At 39.6% G+C, this 23,573-nt stretch overlaps 1 pseudogene; it reads right to left on the reverse strand.

Annotated features, from left to right (window-relative positions):
* Nucleotides 1–7,138: 7,138 nt before the first annotated feature.
* On the reverse strand, nt 7,139–23,473 carry LOC141678312 (alpha/beta hydrolase domain-containing protein WAV2-like; annotated as a pseudogene).
* Between the last annotated feature and the right edge of the window lie 100 nt (nt 23,474–23,573).

The raw sequence follows: 23,573 nt of genomic DNA on the forward strand, positions 1-23,573 counted from the left end.
TACCTTTGGAGATAACAACAAAGGTCTAACTGAGGGATATGGCTGTTTGCAAGCTGGTAATGTTATCATTGAAAATGTGTATGTTGTGCAAGGACTTGAACACAATCTGCTTAGTATTAGTCAGTTCTGTGACAACGGCTACAATGTTTTCTTCGACAAGCTGAAGTGTCAGATTCTGCACAAGAAAAGTGAAAAACCCTCCTTGATGGGAATCCAGAAAGGAAATCTGTTCGTAGCTGACATGAACTCTGGAAGCAATCCTGAAGTCAATTGTTTCTATGCAAAGGCATCTTCAGATGAGAGTTGGCTATGACACAAGAGACTTTCCCATCTCAATTTCAAATCAATGAATTCTCTTGTCAAAAGAGAACTGGTCAGAGGTCTGCCTCAACTGGAATTCTTCCCAGAAGGACTGTGTGAGGCTTGCCAAAAAGGAAAGTCAAAGAAAGCAAGTCACAAAGGCACTGACACATCCTCCATAACTGGTGTTCTGCAATTATTGTACATGGATTTATTTGGACCAGTTAATGTTCTTTCGATGTCAAAGAAGTGTTACTGTGTTGTGATAGTTGATGACTATTCCAAGTATACTGGGGTTTTATTCCTTCACTCTAAGGATGAAACACCACAAATTGTGATTGATCATATCAAGTTGATCGAGTTAGATTCTAATGTCCCTGTTAGAGCAATAAGGTCAGATAATGGAACAGAATTCAAGAATTCACTTCTCAATGGATTCTGTACAGACAAAGGGATTACCAGACAATTTTCAGCTCCTAGAACCCCTCAGCAAAATGGAGTGGTAGAAAGGAAGAATCGTACATTGATTGAAGCTGCAAGAACTATGTTAAGTGAATCAGGTCTTCCAATGTACTTTTGGGCTGAAGCTGTCAATACTGCATGTTATACTCAGAATCGAACTCTAATCAACAAAGACTTCATGAAGACTCCTTATGAGATTATGAATGAACATAAACCTTCTATCAAATACTTTCATGTATTTGGTGCCAGATGCTTCGTGCTCAAGGATGGAGATGATCGTCGTGGTAAATTCGAGGCAGAGGCATATGAGGGTATTTTTGTTGAATATGGAAGAAGATCATACAGGGTGTATATCATTGATCAACACAAAGTAACTGAAAGTGTCAATGTTACATTTGATGACACTAAACTCCCTAGTATCCAAACTGAAGATCCTTCTGAGAAACTGAAGTTTGATGATATGTCAGATTCAGAATCAGAACATGATCAAGAACCTGAGGTTGTTGCTGGTGAAGAACCTGTTAATCATGATGATACTCAAGGTAATGGTGATGAAAATATTGGCAAAAATGGAGATACCACTGCTACTGACGAAGAATCATCAAGTCAACCTGACAACAACTCAGGGGGAGATGCTGAAGGATCAACTAGTAGGACACAACATCCCAATGTGTTTCGAGGTGAATCATCAAGATAAAATCTTCCAAGACAGACTGTCTGGAATAAAGCTCATCCTTTTGAGTTGATTATTAGTGATCCAGATGTTGGAGTCAGAACTAGACGTGTTACTCAAAATGAATGTCTGTTCTCAAAATTTCTTTCTGAGATGGAACCTAAGAAGATTGAAGAAGCACTGATTGATCCAGATTGGGTGATTGTTATGCAAGATGAACTCAATCAGTTTGAACATCAACAAGTCTGGAAACTGGTACCTAGACCTACACACAAGAAAGCTGTTGGTACTCGGTGGGTATTTAGGAATAAACTAGATGAAGATGGTGTGGTTACAAGAAACAAAGCAAGACTGGTAGCTAAAGGGTATTTTCAAGCTGAAGGCATTGATTATGATGAAACCTATGCTCCAGTAGCTAGACTAGAGGCCATCGGGATATTTCTGGCATTCGCAGCATTCTCGAACTTTAAAGTTTATCAAATGGATGTCAAGAGTGCTTTTCTGAATGGAAAGCTGGATGAAGAGGTGTATGTAGAGCAACCTCCTGGTTTTGAAGATCCAGATCATTTGGATTTTGTCTACTTTCTTTTCAAGGCTATCTATGGTCTCAAACAGTCTCCTAGAAAATGGTTTATTCGAGGATTTAACTCAACTCAAATAAGGATGTAACAAGTAAATAGTGGTTCTATCGTCAGCAAGATCTCTCAAAGTAACATATGTCAAAAGATTAAGTAACATTGTTCATCTACAGACTTGAGGACTTAATTCACTGGAAGAAGCTCAAGAAATTGATCAAGCCTCAGTGATATAAATCAAGATTGTGGATTTAATCAAGTGACAGAGATCTTGTCAGGATATCAATTAATTACAGGGATTTAATCTGAAGAAAATCAAGACATGAAGAAACATCACATATGTTAGTCATTCGTGAACCAGACAGTACATCGAATGTCAACATTGAAGTGGTGAAATGGATTCATAAGTTTCAGTGATTTTCAGAAGATTGTCAGAAGAGTGGTTGCTGTTCAAGATTAGTATTAATTTTCTATTAATTAATTAAGTCATATAATTTAATTAAGAAAATAAATTATATCTGTAAAGATTAATTTATTGATTAATTGAATTAATTGGTTAATTAATTCTGAATTAATATTATGCATTTTTCAGAAATGATTTTGAATTAATATTCAAAATAAACTCAACAACACAAATATTTGAACTGGTATGACAATTAGATGGTCATACCGAAAGTCTTTCCAAGTCTGTTTAGATTGTCTTGTCGATAGTCTTTTCAGCTTAAAGGATTGTCTTGCTGATAGTCTTGCCAGTTCAATCAATAGTATCACCGATTGTCTTGCTAGTTCAAAAGGATTGTCTTGCTAGTTCAAAAGGATTGTCTTGCCAACAAATCAAGTGGTTGTTTGATTACTTAAGTACTGAAGCTGATTTTCAACAGAAGACATTATATATCAAACCAACTGAAGAACACAGAACAAAAGCAGAGAACTTATTGTAATTTCTCAGGACATTAATTTCTAGTATTTATTGTTAAATCTAAACCACTAGAAATCCTTCTCTTGTTCTTGTGTAACTATCTAGCGGATCAAAATCCCTAGAATTTAATCTCAAATTGCTTTTAGCATTTGATCCTTTTTATTTCAAAAATAGAAAAAGTTCATGTCGAATTTATTCTAGATTTGGAATAATTTATTTGAGATTAATCCCTTGTAAAGGATACCGTTGTTGTAACACCTTTCAAGTTTAATAATAGTTTTATTTAACTTGAATTTTATTTCACTTTTTTATTCCGCATTTTATTCGATTAAACGGTATAGTTTGTATTCAACCCCCCTTCTACAAACATATTGGGACCTAACATTAGTGATACATAATTCTGACAAGAATTATAATTTTGTATTAAAATCTGACTTTGTTGCTTTTCTAGATCCTTGGATCCACTTGGACCAGCATTTTGCTTTTCCTGCTTGCCTTTACCAACCCGACAATCCTTCTTGAAATGTCCAAGTTTGCCACACTTCCAACATGCCATCTTAGGCTTTTTGTTGGAAGAGTTGTAGTTTCCTTTAAACTTTCGTTTATTACCCTTGCCATCCTTAAAATTCTTAGAAGGTCCACCATCTTCAACCATATTTATAGAAGAATCACCGACTTGGTTCTTGCCCTTAGGATTATTCTCAATTTCTCGAGTTCTCAAAGCCTCTTCAATTTTGAAGTGACTTCCAAGTTCAACCAGCGTCATATCATCTTTATTATGTTTCAAGGTGTGTTTAAAATCCTTCCATGATGTTGGCAGTTTGACTATAACACCATAACATAGATGGATTCATCCATCTTCAAATTGTGTTGAACAAACTGTCCCAAAATTCGTAACAATTCATTATATTGTTCCATCATCGGTCTAGAATCGACCATTTTATAGTTTATAAAATTACTGACCAGAAACTTCTTACTAGAAGCATCTTCTGCCATGTACTTGGATTCAAGAGAATCCCACAATTCTTTCGCTGAATCAACATTTTGATATACATCGAAAAGGGAATCAGACATACCGTTCAAGATGTGACCGCGGCAGATGTAATCATCGTTTTCTTATTTGCAGCGCTTCCTTGTTTGTTCAATAGTTTCATTCTCAATCACTTCTGGCATGGGGGTACTCAGAACATACACAACCTTCATCGTGGTTAACAGAAAATGCATCTTCTTCTGCCATCTTCTAAAATCCTGACCCTCAAACTTATCCAGTTTTGCAAACTTGCTTGTCATATCTTTTGCAGATTCTCTATTCGTCTATCTTCATAAAAAAAATAACTTCAATCTATGTTGGGAAAAAATGGTAGTAACTTGGATTTTTCTGAAGTCGTGTGAACACTTTCAGATTGAAGTTATTTGTGGTTCACCCAAATAAATCAATCGGATAAAGTCAGAAATTCTGCAAGAAGAGAGAATGTGTTTTTGTTGTGAGTTTCAAGAAAAATGAATCAACCCCTAAAATTGCTCAATGCAACACCTACATATGGATGTCAGCAGATGTGTCTTTTGCCAACAGACACATCTCAGTCTTTTTCCAATAGACACATCTCAGTCTAACAATCATGGCTAAAACTAACAGACACATCTTATTTCAACAGGTGTGTCTGCTGCCAATGGACATGTCTCATAAACAATACACAATAAACTCGAACAAAGCGTGCATTCCGCACTCTCCCGACTTGTTCAATTTAATATTATGATTATATTGATCAACTAGTCAATCCAATTACAGTAAAATATCAAACACATTATAACATGTTTTAGTCTACGAAACATGTTTAGTTTGCAGAACATTTGTTCAAATTGCAGAACATACACATTATACTTATTAAATTTAAACGATCTTCAACAATTTTATATGAATTAGTTAGATTCATAGAAGATACTTCACGAAATAATATATTTCATAGTGGTTTGATTGCAGAATATTGGTGGTCTCCGAGGTCTTCGATAAAAAATGTGGTCTCCATAGAACTTTTGTCACGTATTTATTGATTATTCGCTCGTTAATGATATAGCCTAAAACCCGTGTAATGCACGGATTGTTTTTAATATTATATTAATTTTGAATTTAATTTGAAGTGAAATTTTTAAACTCTGAAATTTATTTATTAGAATTTTTTGATAATATGATGTGATAATTATTTAAATATGTATGTGTATATAATTTAGTGAAATTTTTAAAAAAACATCATTGATTGAAAGATTTAGTTTTGTTGAAATTCATAGCTGTGTTTACAAAAAATAATTATGTTTTAATTAAATTATAAATTTTAGCTCCCATCAATAGTAAATGAATTATCTTTACTTTGGTATACCGAACAAATCTAACTAATTATATTCAAATTTATTTTGGTTTAATTTGTTTGAACCCGGATTAATGATAAAAAGTTTACGTATCAATAATTAAAAATTTACGTTAACCCGAATAAAAGTACATATTATTTTAATTAGCTGGTATAGTTATTTTCTTATTTTAATTTTGATTTATCATAAATTAATTGTATAATTTTTTTAGCCCGAATGAATAACATATATTGATTTATTTTAGTAATTATACTAAGGAATCATCTCAATTATCATTTTATTAAAATAAATTTGGATATTATAGATATCGAAAAAACCTCGTAACTATATAAACCCAAACATTTTACACACAGATCTGCAATCAAACTTTAAATATTTCGGCTATTAGGGTCAGATCACATTCTCAAGCCTACATTATACCTAACAATGGATTAGTTATACTTTAATTTTATTCTAACACTGATCAATAATATTTTATTTAAACCCGGATCAATATTATACTTTTATTTTAACTTAGATAAATAGTATATATGATTTTATTTAATTGGTGAAATTATATTTTAAATTTAATTTGACAAATTATATTTGATTTTAATTTTATTAGGAATGCAGGTGAGTGAATCTCTTATCACCAATTATTTGATGTTTATTACAATCAAACTTAACTTAAGATTATACAAAAAAACGTGAACCAAAGATTACCTAACTCTTTAGGTCGAATTTTAAATCTATTTTTTTGATGTTATTATGTATATTAGTAAAGATTGTATTTGCAAACACGGAGAATTTCAAATATGATCCAACTTGCATTCTATGATATTACTGTTGTTATTACGGAACAGGAGTAGAATTCGAACGTACCCCCGAGTAGGGTGGTTAGCAGTAATTATAAGAAGATATAATTAAGATAAGGGTAATTAGATAAAAATAATTTAATAATTAAATAAGGACGATCAAGTAATTTTTTTATATATATATATATATAGGTCCCTGATAAAGTAAGGCATATATTATTTTGGAATATTTTGGATACATAACACTAATCTTTGCAAAATATAGTTTATTAATTTAATTTAAATTTTTACATGTTTTGAAAAAATAATTATATTCGTCTTTTGACCGATCATGATCGAATCTATAGTAAAATATTTAGCCCAAATAATTTAGAAATACCGGTTGGACCGGTACCAAGAATTTTATAATTTTATGCAAACGTCTGAATTTCATGAACAATGATTACGACTTTAAAATGTTGAATGAAATTGTCCATATTTGATTTTTTGTGTACATGTAGTTTTATATGAATAAATAATACTCCCTCTGTCCCAATTTATCTGTCTTGTTTGAATTTTTACGGTCAAATTGACCCAACTTTAACCAAAAATTTCACATAGTATAATATCGAAAATACTTATAAAATTTATATTATTAAAAAGTATGTTTAATTTACTTGTATATGTATATTTTAATTTTTTAAAATAATGAAAAAATGAGTTTTTATTTACGGTCAAATTTGAGTCAATTTGACCATCAAAGGTCAAATAAGACGGATAAATTGGGACGGAGGGAGTAAGAATAAACTTGTTAAATAAATATTATTTTATGGTCTCAACATGTATTGTTGACATTTTGTAATTTAAATTTCGATAATTGAGAAATTTAGACAGTCTTGAAATATTTAGTTCATGGAACTAATCTTCTTATAAAACAATTTCTATCTGGACACCTCTCTTCTAAAAATTGAGTGATTAATTTATACACCGTGTCTCCTATTAATCACTAAAAGGTACATTTATCGATTAATGCCGATTCCCTGTTTTCAACAATGACAGGCGCAGGTGCCGGTTGAACAAAGAATGTTTAATTTGGTATCATTGACCTGAATTACACGGGGCCAAGAAAATTAAGACATAGTTTCATGGTTTTGTGTTTACAATTTGATATTTGACAAATGATCTAGTTCCATACTTGCAACTACTATTTAGTCCTGGTGATCTTATAAAAATTCTTCAGACCAGAAGTGGAATTAACATTATGCAGACTTTGCACCTGTAGCTGTAGAGCCTTCTTTTCTCTCTGGTACATGTTCTTCAAGAAACTGTTGGATCGTTCTCCAATAGCAATCACCGCCAGAGAGCCATGTGCATGCCATCAGGAAATTCGACAAATTTGCATTGCTTATTATGAGCAGCTGCTTTAGCATATAACAACTGCATGTGTTCTGGAGGAACCATCTCATCTGGTAACCCGGAAATCATAAGAATTTTGGCTGCTTGACCTGTCATTAATAGCTCAACAATGAGAGAGTGAACCGAATGTGCGTGATTTTAGAGGTATCATCCCAGCAGAACTCAGCTGACCAACAATATCGATGGTCTTCCAAGGAGAACGAATGAAATGATTAAGAATCTTGGGGCCTTTCGAACTACTTCCTCCAATGAAATACATCAGAAACGGTAACAAAATTCCAGCCATGTCTAGAATAGATGTGAATGTGTTCTCCAGTATCAATGCAGCAACCTGCAAATAATACACTTGAAATGATGCGTGAAGATGCCATTTGAATAGGGCCAGAATATAAGATGAATTTTATAGACTGGAGTTCAGGAACTAGGAATTTAAAATTCAAATCATTTGAGCGAAAAGGAGAAGAAATTTAAATCTGTGAAAGACCATGACAGCAAGACTATATCACTTGAGGATATGTTAACAAATTGTATGGTAGACATAATTGCATCCACAAATTGCATTTTGATGGCTGTGATTCTATTTTTTGTGTTGGTCCGTAAGGATTGGTTTTTTGGTGGGATAATTCTGTCTGTGTTTTCTCTCTCTGGATTTTCCTTTTTATCCCCCTACCATTAGCCAGGTGTCCTCTAAGCTAGTAACTAGGTCACTGTTAAAGGCTAGCGAGACACGTGGAAGATAGCGAAAGGAAAAAAAGAATGATAGAGTGCCCAGGTGAGTGACAAGTGTAAAAGGTTGGGTTAGAGCTTAAGATCGTGGGGAGGCCAACGGCTTCCGAAGGCCAGGCTTACAGAGGCCGGACCTACGGCCACCGAGGGCATGGATATGCCCTAGGGGGAATCTATGCCCTCGGTGGCCGTAGGCCCTTCGGTTTTTCACATGTTGTCTAGATGCAGTGTTATTATAACTGGAAGAGAATATTTCGTAGGCATATGAGATCATAATGCCATCACAGTTAAAAAAAAATTGTGTGTAAATTCTATGTGCCACCTCTTTTTTAATTTTCAAAATCATATTTTGATCTGCAATTGAGAGTTTATCAAGACTCAATTTTACACATTCAGTTGTATAGGTACTGATAACTCCTGGTGGCGGGGCTGCTCCTTCGACGGCGTCCTGGATCTTTCGCCGCTGTAGGGGTGTAGCTGTGGTTGGGTTCCTACAAAACAACACCGGGAGGGGGGTTGGAGTCCCGCGGCGCCTCCGGCGTGAGAGTAAGAACTAGCTTTTTGGGAAGATGAAGATGAATATGGATGTAAGGTTGCTGTGTGTGTATGAGTGTGAAAGAATGATTAACCCCAAAACCTCACCTTCTTAGGCTATTTATAGCCCAAGGGTAGGGTTTTGGGGTTGGTACCTTTGAATCGTAGCCATCGGTTCTGGGAGCGGAGGACACCTGGTGGGAGTGGATGTTTTACACGTGTCAGCGCGGGACTGGTCGAGGAGTGTTCTGAGGATCCTCTTACACGTGCCCTGATTATTCCCATGATTGATGTGTGACAGTTGTCCCCGTAACGTGGTTGGGCCAATGCCTCACGTGCTGGGGTTTATCCGGGTTCTGCTTGCGGGACTGAGCTAGTCAGGAGTGGTAGTGTGCGGGACTACTCCTTCCATGAGCTGCGTGGAGTTGGGAGCCTAGGAGTAGGCCTCCCAGGAGCTGTATGGAGTTAGGAGCTTAGGAGTAGGCATCCCAGGAGCTGTATGGAGTTAGGAGCTTAGGAGTAGTTCTCCCAGGAGCTGTATGGAGTTGAAGGCCTAGGAGTAGTCCTCCCAGGAGCTATATGGACTATCATGTGCCCCCCACTCCCTTATGCAGATTTTCTGGATGGGGGAGTGAATTTGGGTATGTTTGTAGAACATGTTAGTGAATTTGGTGGTTGTCCTTAACAGGAGTTGAGCTTTTCTTGCCCCCAGTCCGGATTGTGCTGAGTTCGGCGAATCAGGACTAAGGTGGTTGTCCTTAGTAGGAGTTGAGCTTTTTCTTGCCCCCCCAGTCCGGATTGCGCTGAGTTCGGCGGATCAGGACTAAGGTGGTTGTCCTTAGCAGGAGTTGAGCTTTTTCTTGCCCCCAGTCCGGATTGCGCTAAGTTTGGCGAATCAGGACTAAGGTGGTTGTCCTTAGCAGGAGTTGAGCTTTTTCTTGCCCCCCAGTCCAGAGTGAGCTGAGTTCGGCGAATCAGGACTAAAGTGGTTGCCCTTAGCAGGAGTTGAGCTTTTTCTTACCCCCCAGTCTGGAGTTCGTTGAGTTCGGTCAGCGAATCAGGACTAAGGTGGTTGTATTTAGCAGGAGTTGAGCTTTTCTTGCCCCCAGTCCGGATTGCGCTAAGTTCGGCGAATCAGGACTAAGGTGGTTGTCCTTAGCAGGAGTTGAGGTTTTTCTTGCCCCCCAGTCCGGAGTTCGTTGAGTTCGGCGAATCAGGACTAAGGTGGTTGTCCTTAGTGGGAGTTGAGCTTTTCTGGCCCCCCAGTCCGGAGTGTGGTGAGTGGGGGAGTCCGTACTTGGAAGTTGAAACGGTTTTGGGGGTTTCCCCCCAATTATTTGAATTATTATAGCTGTAAGAATTTGGAGAGACGTGCCTCATCATTACTTGTCTTAATTACAGTTTTGATGGACGAATTAGATTATGCCACGTGGCGAGAGTCTTTTGGTTTCACCACGTCTATAAAAGGAGACCCTGCATCTTTTCTTTTGTTTTTTACCTTCTCTAAATTTCTCTTTGCTCTCTTCCTTCTCTTCTCAATTCCTTCGAAGCTTTTCTGTCAGGATTTATTTGGTGTTGTGTCGCCGCTGCCTGGTCTTCTCCAACCTCTCCGTAATATCTTCATTTGTAAGCTCCTTTTTTGTTTTCTTTCCTTAAATTTGTTGTTTGATTTGGTTTTGTGTTTATGCTATAGTTTGTATGCTTTCTTTTTCGGTTATTGTTGGATGTTCTTGTATGTATATGTGTATGTGTATGTTTTTGTCTATATTTTGGTGTTTGATTCTGTATTGATATTGTTTCTGGAATTAGGGTTTTCTGTTAGGGTCCGGACTTGGATACTTAGTCCGGACTAATAGGCTAGGTTTTGGAATTTGCAATTGGTTTGCTTTTATGTGTTTGTGTGTTGTTTGAGTTCGGAGTAATGGGGTAGTTTTGGTTGTTTGGTTCGGGGTTTTTTGCAGTCCGGAGCGCCTGTTTAGGGGTGTGCTCTTTGTTGGGTCTCCGGACTCTCGCTTTTAACTTGTGATAAAAATGAATAATAGGGTAGTCTGAACCATGTAGTTTCAAAGATAAATAAACTGTAGGAGTTTTAGACTAACTTTTGTCACTTATTTTAGGTTTATGGTCCGGACTAAAGCTCTTGACAAGGCCTACATAACTTGCTATCCGGGGCCGTCTAGTTCGGATTCTGAGTATTCTGGTAATTCTGAGCGAATTGAAATGGGTAGGAAAGCTTCTACTTCGGACTCCGAGGCCATAACGAAGCTTTCGGTTGCTAAGATCTCCTCGAGGAAGGTACCATGTAGTCCGGAGGGGCTCTGGGTGGAGAACCTCGGGTATTTCATGACGAAGAGTGAGGAAATTGAGGATAGCTTTTATTATAGGAGCATTAGGTCTGGATATGCTAGGCAACAGAATGCGGCTCCGGGGCCTTACAATCAGGAAGAGTTGGATAGGAAGTTTGCTGGTAGCATAGTGGCTAATGAGCCCTATGAGTTGAAGGAGGAATACGCTGCCTTGGACCATGAGGCGCAGAATTCTTCCGTCCGGGCTGCCTTTCAACTGGATCGACGGATTGAGTGGAGGTGGCCGACTCCGGAGGAAAGGATTTATCATAGGCCGGCTGATGGGTTTGTTCCGGTATGGCTGGAGCATCTCCGGTCCGGATGGAACCCGCACTGGCACTTGTTTCTCAAGCACTTGTGCAAGTATATATATAAGGTTTCTCCGATGCAGATTACGCCCAACGGTATAAAATGGATGACTTGGTTTATTGCCACCTGCAATAAGTTTAAAGTTCAACCCACTTTTAAACTATGGCATCACTTATTTTATTTGGTCCGGTCCGGTCAGACTCCTCTTTATGAGCTTCGGTTCCGGGTTGCTGAGTGCGGTTATGGGGGTTCTTATAGGCCAGTGATTCAGCAGTCTTCTTTGAAGCATTGGAATGGAGAGTTTATCATGCTGAGGGGCTTGGATTTGTTTTATCTTCCCTATATAGCTGCTGAAGGAGTCCGGACTAGGTTCCGAAGGGATGTTCTCCGGGGAGATGCGCTCCGGATGATTTTTGCATTTTGTGAATGCTTGGGTTTTTAAATGACCCGGGATACCTTTATGATGTATAGGACTATGCATAGAATAGGGTGTAAGTACTTTCTTTTTTTGTCCGGACCTTTTGTGTGTTTCTTATATGTCTTTCTTTGCCTTGATTCTGTACTAGTTTTGACTTGTGTTTTTGCTTTGATCCTTTGCGGGTTTGCCTCATTACAATCCGGACATGTCGTCTTCAGCGTACAGTGATGCATTGAAAGGTCTTGGTAAAGCTTTCAAGTTGCCAAAGAAGACTGCTGGCGGTGGGTCCGGATCGAATGCTTCTGTGGAGGAAGGGTCCCAGAGTAATGTGGTCCCAAATCCGGAGCCTGAAGTTCCTGTGAACCAATCTACTCCGGAGCACAATGTGGAGCTGGATATGGGGAATGACTTTGACAATCTTGAGGATCTAGGTCCTATTGGGGAGATTGCGGGTGCTGATTCTGGGCGGAGGAGGAAGAGGCTCCGGACTCTTGGGTCGAAACCTCCCAGGGCTGAGAATTATGAAGCTGGCTCTGGGTCCGAGGCTGGCAAAGGTAAAGCAGTTGATGAAGATTGTCCGGATGAAGGTGGTCCGGAGCTGGAGGAGAAGGTGGCTCGCTTCATGGCTGGGATTCCAACTCAATCTCAGTGGAGTAAGATGAATGGGTCCGGATTCGATGCCACTATGAAGGAGTGTTCCCGGCTCTGGGGTCAAGTACTTCTTCTTTCCCTTCTTGTTTATTGTGTTAGTTTGACTTAGAATATTTTTCTAAGTTTATCTGTCTTTTGTAGCTTGGTGGGTATATGGTCGGATCCGCCTCTCTTGCTTACAATGAGATCAAAGGTTTCCGGAGCGCTGTTGCTGATAAGGATGCTGAGATTAGCCGGCTCCGGGACCAAATCATTGCGAAGGATAATTCTTTGTCCGGGTTGAACAAACATCTGGATGAAGCGACTATCCGGGCTGATAATACGGAGAAGGAGGTTTCTGACCTAAAATCCGAATTGGCTGAGCTCCGGAGGCAAATGTCTGTTGTTCGTCCGGAGGCTGAGGTTATTGATGAATTTAAAAGATCTGAGGAGTACGATAGGGCTCTTGCCAATGCTGGTGCTCCGGAGATAGCTCGATGCTGGTTGGTTGCTGAGCGACACATCAAGACTAATCCGTAGGCCGATTGGGATAGCTTCGTCTCCGTATTCATCAAGGCGAAAGAAGACATTGAGCTCGGGTTGGGGGAACCGGAGCCATTTGACGGCCCCTGTCCCAGTTTCATTCCTCCCAGCGCTCCTGACTCTTGACTTTATTCTTGTGAACTTGATATTTTTCGAAGGATTTGATACATTTGATTCTTGTATTTTGCACTTTGCTCCGGGCTCGTTTGAGTCCGGTGAATTTGTAATGAATGGTTTCCTTGATGCTATTTTACTTTGTTGCTGTTAGTTTGTTTTTGCCTTAGAATTTTTTACATATAAAATTTGTTGGTCAGTCCTGACTAATCTTCATGTCCGGACTAGTGGCTGCTTTTAGTTAGAAAATTAATTCTAAGTAAAAATGGTTGCTCTAGTCCTGACTAATAGGTTGTCCGGACTAGTGGCTGCTTTTAGTTAGAAAACTAATTCTAAATAAAAATTGGTTGCTCTAGTCATGACTGATAGTTTGTCCGGACTAATGGCTGCTTTTAATTAGAAAATTAATTCTAAGTAAAAGTTGGTTGCTCTAATCCTGACTCATAGCTTGTCCGGACTAGTGGCTGCTTTAAGTTAGAAAATTAATTCTAAGTAAAAGTTGTTTGCTATAGTCCTGGCTAATAGCTTGTTTGGACTAGTGGCTGCTTTTAGTTAGAAAATTAATTCTACTCTAGTCCTGACTAATAGCTTGTCCGGACTAGTGGCTGCTTTTAGTTAGAAAATTAATTCTAAGTAAAAGGTGGTTGCTCTAGTCCTGACTAATGGCTTGCCCGGACTAGCGATTATTTTTGAAAAATATGTAAGTTTAAAGAGAAAGTTTTTCATTGATCATTCATTCAATATAGAAGGAGAAATATTTTGGTTGCTTGCCATATTGGCTACAAGTTTTTTGGTTGCTTTGTTTGCTTCTTTACTGGTAGAATTTCCTTAGCCTTAGTCCATGCCAGGTGTTTGGGACTTCTGAGTCATCCATGTTCAGGAGCTTGTAGGTTCCTGGCCTGAGGACTTCTTTGATTTTGTATGGTCCTTCCCATTTGGGCATTAACTTTCCGGTATTTGTGGGATCTGATGCTTCAGTGTCTCGAAGGACTAAGTCGCCAACTTGGAAGTTTTTGACTCTTGACTTCTTACTGAAGTGCTCTTTTGTTTTTTCCTTGTATTTCTCCATTCTTTCCACAGCTTGATCCCGGACCTCATCAATTAGTTCCATGTTTGTTTTGAGTCCTTCTTCATTTGCTTCTTCTTCAAAGTTTATTGCTCTGTGCGAAGGAGAACCCACTTCAATAGGCAGCATTGCTTCTGTTCCATAAGCTAGTTTGAATGGAGTTTCTTCTGTACTTGTCCTTGGGCTTGTCCTGTAGGACCAAAGTACGCTTGGTAGTTCTTCTGGCCACTTACTTTTGCTTTCTTTGAGTCTTTTCTCAATACCTCGTAGCAGGATTCTGTTCGTTACTTCTACTTGGCCATTTCATTGGGGATATGCCACTGATGATTTTTTGTGCTTGATCCCGCGCTCTTGGAGGTAGGACTCGAACTCCGATCCAATGAATTGAGGTCCATTGTCTGATACTAGGACTCGTGGTATCCCGAACCTCATCAAAATGTTGTCCATAAACCTTATGCAGTCTTGCTGATTGATTGTTCTCATTGCTTTTGCTTCAACCCATTTTGTCATGTAGTCAATGGAGACTAGTAGGTACCTGAGGTCTCATTTTGCTTGAGGGAAGGGTCCCATGATATCAATACCCCAAACAGCGAAGGGGATAGGTGACAGGACTGAGGATGGTAGGACTGGGCTTATCCGGGACACATTGCTGAAGAGCTGGCACTCCTTGCACTTCTTGACGAACTATATTGCATCCTGATGAATTGTTGGCCAGTAGTAGCCTTGTCTTATGATCTTATGAGCTAGGGCTTTTGCAGACATGTGGTCTCCGCATATTCCTTCATGCACTTCTGCCAAACAGTACTTTGCTTCTTCTGGGCCAATGCACTTCAGGATAGGAGATTAGAAGGTCCTGCGGTAGAGTACTCCTTCTTCGAGGAAGAACTTGGCTGCTTTTGCTTTCAATCTTTGAGCTTTTCCTTTATCTTCTGGGAGCTCCCATTTGTCCAAGTAGTTTATAAAGGGAGTCATCCAATTTTGAGTGCTTTCTATTTCCAAGACCTCTCTGGATTCAATGGATGGTTTGTGTAGTTCTTCGAAGTAGACTGAGCAGTCCAGATCTGATAAATTCCGGACTAATTTGGATAGGATATCCGCTTCTTCATTTTCTTCTCGGAATATCTGAAGGACTTGGTGGCTTGGGGTTGAGGCTAAGTAGCTCTGAACCAGTGCCTGGTACTTCGCTAGAGTAGGGTCGTTTGCTATGTATTCTCCATTTGTTTGCTTGACCACTATCTGGGAGTCGCTGTAGATTTTTAAGTCCTGGACCCTTAGAGTCCGGGAGAGCTTTAGTCCTGCAATCAACGCCTCATATTCTGCTTGATTGTTTGTTGCTGGGAAGCTGAAGGATATAGCTGTCTGAATCTTGAATCCTTCTGGACTCCTGAGTATGAGTCCGGCTCCTGACCTCTGGGTTGTTGAAGAGCCATCTACCTTTAAGGTCCAGGCTCCCGGACTAATTTCCTTTTTTGGCTCCTGATCCGTGTCCATTGGTTGTTGGTCTTCTTCCAGGAAGTTGCATTCGATTATGAAATCTGCGAGAGCTTGAGCTTTGATTGCAGTCCTGGGAATGAAGCTTAGGTTGAACTGGCTCAATTCCACATCCCAATTAACAAGTCTTCCCGAGATATCTGTCTTGTGGATTATTTTCCTTAGTGGTTGATTTGTCACTACTCCGATTTCCCTTCCTTGGAAGTAGTGCCTGAGTTTTCTTGAAGTTGTCACCAGAGCAAAGGCAAACTTCTCCAATCTTGGGTATCTTATTTCTGCATCTTTTAAGACCTGGATTACATAGTAGACAGTTTGATGTGTTCCATTCTCTTCCCTGATTAGGGAAGCTCCTACGGATTGTGCTCCTGCTGATAAATACAAGTAGAGAGGCTCTCCTGGCTTAGCTTTAGTTAGGACTGGTGGCTGAGAGAGGTAGTACTTGATTTCATCGAATGCTTTCTGGCACTCCGGATTCCAGTTTACCTCTTTCTTGTTGGTTGATCCTTTGAGTAAATCAAAGAAGGGTAGGCACCTCTCTGCTAGTTTTGAGACAAATCTCATGAGTGCTGCTAGTGATCCTGCTAGCTTCTGCACATCTTTTTGTGTCCTGGGAGCTTTCATCTCCTGGATTGCTTTTATTTTCTCCGGATTGGCTTCTATGCCTCTGTTGCTGATCATGAATCCTAGGAACTTGCCTGCTCCTACTCCGAAGGTGCATTTCTCCGGGTTTAGCTTGAGTTGGTTCGTTCTTAGATTTTCAAAGCTCCTTCAGATCTTCCACGTGCCTTGGTATATTTGTTGATTTGGAAATCATGTCATCGACATAGCACTCTAAATTTCTCCCAATCTGGGACTTGAATATCTTGTTCATGGTTCTTTGGTAAGTGGATCCTGCGCTGGTAAGGCCGAAGGGTAGCATCACATAAGCGTAGACTGCTCTGTGAGTTATGAATGCTGTCTTAGGGATGTCCTTCGGGTTCATCTTTATCTGGTTGTATCCGGAGAAAGCATCCATGAAACTTAGCATTACATGCCCTGAGGTGGCATCTATCAGTTGATCAATGTTTGGAAGAGGATACGGGTCCTTCGGGCATGCATCATTTAGGTCAGTGTAGTCCACACACATTCTCCATTTGCCGTTGGACTTCTTAACCATGACCACATTAGCTAGCCACTCCGGATACTTGATTTCTTTGATGATTCCTGCCTTGAGTAGTTTTTCTACTTCTTCGTCAATGGCTCTTTGCCTCTCCGGAGCAAAGTTTCTTCTCTTCTGTTTTACTGGTTTCCTGTTGGGGTTGACATCCAAGCTGTGCATTGTTATGGACTCATGTAGTCCTGGCATGTCCCTTGAACTCCAGACAAAAACATCTTTATACTCCCGGAGCAGGGATACTAATCTCTCTTTGAAGGACTCCTCGAGTCCTGACCCAATCTTCACTTTTTTGCTTGAATTGCTTTCATCTACTTCGACTTCTTCTGTTTCGACTGCGGCCTCGATCTTTGCTTGTTCTTTGTTTGAAACCATTTGATGAATTCGGGCCTCAGAGTTCTTCTTCAGATAGATGTTTGCTTGTTCAGGTTCTTTGGTTGCTTGCGTGGTAGGACAAGGTTGTTCTAGGACTCGACTTGTCTTGTCCAGTACCATGACTTGGTTGCTTGCCAGTTCCTCTGGACTTGTTTTGTTCGCTTTTTCCCTTATCCGGGGTCGGTGCTTCTTCATGTTTTGTTGCTTGCGAAGGACCGTAGCCTTCCTCTTGTTATCTTGGTGGGTTTCTGCCTAACTAACCCCTGGTTGTAGCATGTTTCAGCAACTCCGTAATCTCCTTTAATCTCCCCGACTCCCGTCGGGGTTGGGAACTTGATTTTGAGATGGGAGATTGAAGTTATTGCTTGCATTATGGTTAGAGCTGATCTGCCAATGATTCCGTTGTATGAGGAAGGAGCATTTATCACATAAAATTTGATGACATGAGTCACTTGGTTAGGAGCAGATCCAAAAATGACTGGCAGATACAAAGTTCCTTGGATTGGGACTAAGTTGTGGCCGAAGCCATAGAGTGGGTCTTCTCGACATTCATTTGAGCGGACGCTCCCTAACTGCATTCTATCCACTGTGTGCTTGAAGAGAATATTTACTGAGGAGTCATTGTCTATGAGCATTCTTCTTACTTCATTATCAAAGATGTCTAGAGTGACGACCAAAGCTGCATTGTGGTGAGGGTTGACTCCTTCGTAGTCCTTGCTGCTGAAGGATATCACCATTTCTGGGAGTGATTGGATTGAGAGCACTTCTTCGCCGAAGTCCGGGCTCCGGGGTGGGGAGTAAGATCTGCCTAGGACCACATTGACTACATTCTTTCCTTTCTTCTGCGCTTCCCCTCTGCTGTGGTCCCGAACTAAGTATTTGTTCATATTCTCTTTCTTCACTTGGTCTTCAATGAAGTACTTGAGTGATAAGCAATTCTCGGTTTTGTGGCCATGGGCCTCGTGATAATCACATTGCCTATTGTAGGGTCTGCTCTCCGGAGGAGTTTGCATTGGCTTTGGAGGATAATATAAAGGCTTGTCTTTGACCTCTTTCAAGATTTCCTCCCGGGTCATGTTGAGAGGAGTCCAGTCCGGCTCCTGCTTCGGCTCCCGAGCTTGCTTCACGGGTCCTTCGTCGCTGTTCGACTCCTGCTTAGGACCAAGTCTTTGGAAAACCGGGTTTGCTTGTCTTTCTTGGCTTTGGTTGCTTTGCTTGAATTTCTTGTCCTGATGATAACCCCATTTCGGTCGGTCATCAGTGTTTTTACTCATGGACCCCCCATTCCGGGTCATTCTCATTGTCTGGAGCACATCTGTTTCCTTAATGAATCTGGCAGCCATGGAATAAGCTGCTGCCAGACTTTGCGGCTCCTTATTGATTAGCTCCACAATATACCTTTCGTTGTGCTCTGGGTCCAGGTTTCTTCTAAAAATGCTTAAAGTTTCCCTCTCGTCCAGATTTGAAACTTTATTGATTGCTTCCTGGAACTGGCGCATGTATGCAGAGAGGGACTCATTGTCGTGCTGCCGGATCGTCTCCAGGTGACATATGTGCATTTCGTGCGTTTTGTTCGCGCGAAATCTCCTAAGGAAAGAGGCTCGAAACTCCTTCCAAAAGTGGATGCTGCGGGAGGGGATTCTGCTGAACCATCTCTGGGCCCCTCCCTTAAGGGTTGAAGCGAAGAACCTTGATTTCGTTAAGTTATTGTAGTAGTATATCTGCGCTATCTGGTCGAAGTAGTTCAGGTGCTCCTCCGGGTCTCCCAGACCATCAAAGGAGTCAAAGTTGTAATGTTTTAAGTTCCGTTGCCGGGGGATAGCTTCTAGGGAGTGGCTGAAAGGAGTGAGTGTTTCTCCAATCTCCACTCCTGAGTCTCTGTCCATCTTCCTCTGCAATTCATAGATCATGTCTTTTAGGTCCTTCTGCTTCTTTTCTTCTTCATCATCAGAAATCAGCTCCGGAGTAGGGTCTTTCCGGGTTCTTTTGCTCCTAGACTTAGCCAACAGTTTCTCTTCTTCTAATTGCATTCTCTTTTGGATCTTTAGCTCGAGCTTTGCTTCCTCTTCTTTCCTGATTTGCTCCCGGACTTCTTCCAACTTCCTCTGTTTAGCAACTTCTGCTTCTTTCTTGCATTGATCTTTTTTGCTTTTCTTTCCTTTGGCTCCAATGCGGTCGAACACCGATCGCTTTGATTGCAAGGAGTCCCCGGACTCCTCCGGCTCCTCCTCTAGTTCTGCCTCTTCTTGGAGCCGGGTCTGCTCCTGTCTGTACAGTCTGATTGCCTCTGCTAGTTCATCGCTTGTAAGGTTAGCCATGTGCTCCTCGGCTACCGGGACATTGGTGTATTTGTACTGATTGAGCTCTATGAGGGTCCTGGCATCCCTGGTGTTTATAATTCTCTCCACCACGGGAGTGTGTAGTGGTTGCTCCTGGAACGTTTCTCTCTCGGCTCCTGGGTTAAGGGCCTGGGAGTGGTCCGGCTCCTGGACCTGAGCACTAGCAGATGGTATTCCAGAGGTATTCTTTCCTGGCCTCGCCATTTCTCAACAATACCAACAACAAATAACAGCAATATGCCACAGAGAATATCGGTCTATGGTTGCTTTATGAACTTTGCAAAAACTATCCAGAATAACAAGAAAAACTAACAAATAGCTTCCTGGGAGCAGCTCAAACAATTTTATATCACTATTCAACGATGAAGTACAACGCAAACGCCATATTCCAAATAGAGCAATAACGATTAAAACTAACGATAGCTCACACAAACATGGCTTAAATCAACAAAACGGGCTCACACCAACGTGGCCGAAATAGACAACATTCATGCTTATGAAAAAGGTGGGTTGCTTGGATTCTTACAAGTTTGAATAAATGGACTCTTTGAAGAGTTTGTTGATGAAGACGAATCCAGGGGCACCGAGACCCAAGGATGGAGCGACCCCTCCTTCTAGCGCCAAATGATAACTCCTGGTGGCGGGGCTGCTCCTTCGACGGCGTCCTGGATCTTTCGCCGCTGTAGGGGTGTAGTTGTGGTTGGGTTCCTACAAAACAATACCGGGAGGGGGGTTGGAGTCCCGCGGAGTAAGAACTAGTTTTTTGGGAAGATGAAGATGAATATGGATGTAAGGTTGTTGTGTGTGTGTATGAGTGTGAAAGAATGATCAACCCCAAAACCTCGCCTTCTTGGGCTATTTATAGCCCGAGGGTAGGGTTTTGGGGTTGGTACCTTTGAATCGTAGTCATCGGTTCTGGGAGCGGAGGACACCTGGTGGGAGTGGATACTTTACACGTGTCAGCGCGGGACTGGTCGAGGAGTGTTCTGAGGATCCTCTGACATGTGCCCTGATTATTCCCATGATTGATGTGTGACAGTTGTCCCCGTCACGTGGTTGGGTCAACGCCTCACGTGCTGGGGTTTATCCAGGTTCTGCTTGCGGGACTGAGCTAATCAGGAGTGGTAATGTGCGGGACTACTCCTTCCATGAGCTGCGTGGAGTTGGGAGCCTTGGGGTAGGCCTCCCAGAAGCTGTATGGAGTTAGGAGTTTAGGAGTAGGCATCCCAGGAATTGTATGGAGTTAGGAGCTTAGGAGTAGTTCTCCCAGGAGCTGTATGGAGTTGAAGGCCTAGGAGTAGTCTTCCCAGGAGCTATATGGACTATCAGGTAATACGAACGAAACAACAGGAGCATCTGCAGAAATTAAAATGAGGCATAATGTAGTCCTCAAATTACAACTTGTTCAGCATCTGCTGAAATGCTAGATTACCAGTCAGAGAATGTGTAATTCTAAAGCATCACATTGTCAAGTAGTTATACCATTTTCAAACAAAAAATGCGACAAACTCAAGTACCAAGTGTATGTAAACACAATTAAAAAGGAATATTGTGAATTTGCTGAAGAGCTCTACCTTGTTCCGATTGTTTTTACACAGTTGAACTCCGACTGCACCTACAAGTGACCTTCCAAACTCCGACTGCACCTACAAGTGACCTTCCAAATACTACTATACTAGATTTATCAAAGTCTGTCCTTCAAACCAGATGATCTAATGCAGCCTAGCCAACAATAAGATACATGCTTTTCAGAATCGATAGCATCTCTGTCACAGGTAAAGTAAAATTAGTAGAAATAATAGAATAGTAACCTGGGAATCTTTTACAATGCCCTGCTGAGATAGGAAGCCTTCACTAGCACCATACCTGTCCTTTATCAAGAACCATTACATTCTAGATTTAACAAGTAAATAATATTGCAAAAAAAAAAAGTGCTATTCCAGAAGGTAGGATGCATTTACGCAACAAGGCCAGAAGTATGACCTTTAAATGTAAACACAAAGCATGCATACCCTCTATAAGAAAGCATAAAGACATTGCATTGTAGTTTTTGTAACATTATGTGCACCATCTCAAGCCGGTGGGCAATATGTGTAGGAAAATTATGAAGGCCTTGCACAAAAGTTGAACAATAAGAAAAGGACTTTGTAAACATAAGCTAGATGGGATACGGAACAGAAGAGCAATCTCATAAGAAACAAGTAGGCTAAAGACAGAGTAAGGCCATTCCTCCGATAAGGAATTACAGACACGAGCAAGGATACTTCCTGCATTTTCTTGGAAGAACACGATAGTTGGCCCTGCAGAACCAAGAGCAGTACATTATCAGCTATCAGAAATATATTCGAACTTCGTCTAAGAGAGATATGCAGATAACAGAAGCCAAAACAAGTACATAATGGATGCAAGTGTTTCAATAGGCATTATTTTTTAACTCTTTTTCTTCTGCCAAGCTAGAATTTAGTATTCTGCTGCTGCTTGAGCCTAATTGTGAGTAAATGCATTGTTCTGAGTTCCTACTCTTATCGATTTTAAAGTAAAAAATGCACCATTTAAAACTGAACCGCACCTATCACAAAACTGAACCAATAATATTTTAGTTCAGTTATGGTTCCTAATTTTAGAAGATGCACATTATTGGTTTAGGTTTGTTTTTAGGAAAAAACCACCGAGCACAACACATCCCCAACTACTACTAGTTCCTAGTTTCAAGAACAGATTGCAACCAATATCCCTAATGCACAGTAAATTAACAGCTTAATCCAATACATATTAGACCATCTCCAACCATCATCACATGTGACACATTTATATACTCATATTAGCTAAAAAATATATATCTCCAACCATTATCACATGTTAACTAAAAAGTGTATGTAGCACATTTATATACATATTAGCTAAAAAATATACTACTCCAACAATGTTACCTGTTAGCAAAAAAATTAGATATCTTGTATCTCATCTTCTATATTTCATCCTGTAACCATTACCTAAAACATCTTTCCGTCAACTTTCTACTTTATTTTAACCTAATTTGCACATCAATACACACATATTCATATTATATTTATATTATATATATATATATATGTTGAAATTTTTATTTCATATTTAATATTTTAACTTTATGTTATATTAAATGTCAAAATATGATTTTTTTTATTAACCAATTTTATTAATTATTTTAATAAACATTACATAATTATAAAAATACTAATAAATCTAATCTAATATAATAAAATGTAATATAAATTTAAATATAAAATTTTATTATACATTTAAGTATATATTTTTTAACACATATAAGTGTCTTTTATAATTATATAAATATTTTTTCATTAAATGAATTTTTTATTTTTACTTCTATTTAATTAAATATTTAAATTTATTTTTCATATATATAGAATAATTTAAAAATACATATAACATATTATTGTTGAATTTAGCTAATCAAATATAGCTAATACAGGAGATTCAACAAAATTTTAAATGATGATAATTTAGCTAATCATTTTAGTTATTATAATTGGGGATGCTCTTAGTCACAAACCACTGTACAAAACATACCATCAGTATTGAGTTAATTCCCAATAAATCAATTTCAGTTGCAAATTACATTACATTACACATGAACACATTACACATATACAAACAAAAGTACCAAATAAATAATAAAGAGAGAAATGTGAAGAGACCTGGATGATCAGCTTTGAGCTTAATGAACCAGGCATGAAGACGAACATTATCAGAAGAAGTAAGCCAAACATCCTGGTAAAGAAGACGAAGACGAAGACGAAGACGAGACGGAGTGATCGGATAAGACCTTGTTAGACCTGGAACCACCGGGACGCAAATTAATCTATCCTGGTACTCCACTAGTAATGCCACACGACTTATCACTATGATCACTACTCCGTACAACAATATACTCCAGTAACCTGCCATTTTTTTATAACTGTTGTTTTTCGTATGATCTTTCGATGATCATATCTTCCGTACAATGCACATTGATGGATACATGTGAAATTGTGAATGCATTGTGTTT

Source organism: Apium graveolens, chromosome 8 (assembly GCF_009905375.1).
Source record: "Apium graveolens cultivar Ventura chromosome 8, ASM990537v1, whole genome shotgun sequence".
NCBI classification, from domain to species: Eukaryota; Viridiplantae; Streptophyta; class Magnoliopsida; order Apiales; family Apiaceae; genus Apium; species Apium graveolens.